This window comes from Oryzias melastigma, unplaced genomic scaffold (assembly GCF_002922805.2).
Source record: "Oryzias melastigma strain HK-1 unplaced genomic scaffold, ASM292280v2 sc00837, whole genome shotgun sequence".
Classification (NCBI taxonomy): Eukaryota; Metazoa; Chordata; class Actinopteri; order Beloniformes; family Adrianichthyidae; genus Oryzias; species Oryzias melastigma.
In genome coordinates, this window is record NW_023417423.1 from 1 (window position 1) to 1919 (window position 1919).

General features: G+C 51.6%; 1 long non-coding RNA gene across 1 annotated transcript; it reads left to right on the forward strand.

Moving 5' to 3' along the window:
- The first annotated feature begins 327 nt into the window (after positions 1 to 327).
- LOC112138819 lies at positions 328 to 850 on the forward strand. Its single transcript, XR_002917846.2, has 2 exons — positions 328 to 510; positions 594 to 850. It is a non-coding gene; the product is annotated as an uncharacterized LOC112138819 (long non-coding RNA).
- The last annotated feature ends 1069 nt before the right edge of the window (positions 851 to 1919 follow it).

Genomic DNA, 1919 nt, shown 5'->3' on the forward strand with positions numbered 1-1919 from the left:
TGCACGTCATGAGCGTGTGCATCACACTTCATGAGTGTGCACGTCCTGAGTGTGCACGTCCTGGGTGTGCACGTCCTGGGTGTGCACATCATGAGCGTGCCTGTCGTGAGCGTGTGCATCACACTTCATGAGTGTGCACGTCCTGAGTGTGCACGTCCTGAGTGTGCACGTCCTGGGTCTGCACATCATGAGCGTGCCTGTTGTGAGCGTGTGCATCACACTTCATGAGTGTGCACGTCACGAGTCTGCACGTCACAAGCGCGTACATCACGCGTCATGATCTTTCCCATCATGATGTGCACGTCCTGAGTGTGTGCATCACACTTCATGAGCGTGCACGTCACAGTGTGTATCGTGAGCGTCCCCATCATGAGTGTCTGAGTGTGCATGTTGTGTTCCAGGACTCCACGTTCCGGCGTTTCCGGAGTCTGAGGATCAGACCGGAACACTTCACCTCCATCCTGACGGACAGCGTCGGCTTCTGCTCCTACAGGCTGCTCACACACACAGGTGAGGCCCCGCCCAGTGGGCGGGTCCCTCATGCTCCTGCGTTTACCTGCAGGCCCTCATCCGTCTGTCCTTTGATGTTTCAGATAACAAACGACCCGTCTACCTGTTTCACAAAGGCCCCTCCCAGCGGAAGTGAACTCTGAGGCCACGCCCACATGTTCAATCATCAGGTGTTTGATGACATCACAAGGATGACGTGAAGATGGACTCCTCAGGATGTGACTGGACTGCAGAGAGCGGGCTCAGTACAGCTCTGCTCTGATTGGTTCACTGGCTGATCAGCTGATAGGTCATGTGACCTCTCTCTTTACCGTTGAGTCAGAATAAAAAATGGACGTTCTGGTTCGAGTTTATCGTCTGTGAGTCGAGTCCTGACATGTTTACACGACACGTTCATGAGGAATCATTTATTCAGGATTCAGACATGATCAACAGATTCTGCACAGAAAGTTACTTCAACACCATCAGATAAATGAATATTATAAAAGCTAAAAACACGGCAGAGAATGAACTACAGGGCCAGCTCAAGCCCCGCCTCCTTGCTGTGTAAGGGGGCTGTGCTACAGGGCCAGCTCAAGCCCCGCCTCCTCGCTGTGGTCATCATGCAGGTGGAAGGGGAGGTGGTCCACCTGCTCCAAGCTGTCGTCCAGCAGCTTCTCCTTAGAGGCCACACCCTCATCCTGTTTAGCTCCACCCACCAGCTCATTTGTGTTGGCTCCACCCACTTCAGTGCTGTGACTCTAATAGGGTTAGGGGCGGAGTCAGAAAAGATCATAGTTATTACAACCTTAAGTCCGTCATGTCAGTCATGGTGTGATTTACCTTCTGAGCTCCGCCCCCTTCTATGGCTCCTCCCTCTCCCAGAGAAACCAGCTGGTGACGCCTCAGACCAAGGGGTGGGCGGAGCTCCGAGCTCTATCACCAACAAGAACTTAATTTCTGTGGTCTTGAGGTTCTTTGAAAAAACTTTATTGAAGACAACGCTCACCTCCTCTGACGAGTCCACCTGCTCCAGGGCCTGCAGGAAGTGACATCACAGTCATCAGGTAACGGTCATGCTAGGTTCTTGACCCTATCTGTTCACATCTTAATGCTAAATGTTTGTGTTTCATGTGTGTGTTTCATGTGTGTGTGTGTTACATGTGTGTTACATGTCTGTGTGTGTTACATGTGCGTGTCCTACCGTGTTCTCCATGTTCGGAGGCTCCAGCTGCTGCTGCAGTTCAACTCCCTGTAACATTAGATCAGCTGTGAGGCTGATGCTGTCAGCTGATTGGTCACATGCAGTGATGACATCATTCTTCAGAACCTCAGACACACTCATCCCCTCTACAAGAGGATCCAGAGTCTGGACTGATCCAGAGTCCACACTTGAACCCGGAAAACTCCACAAAGAAAGAATCCAGATC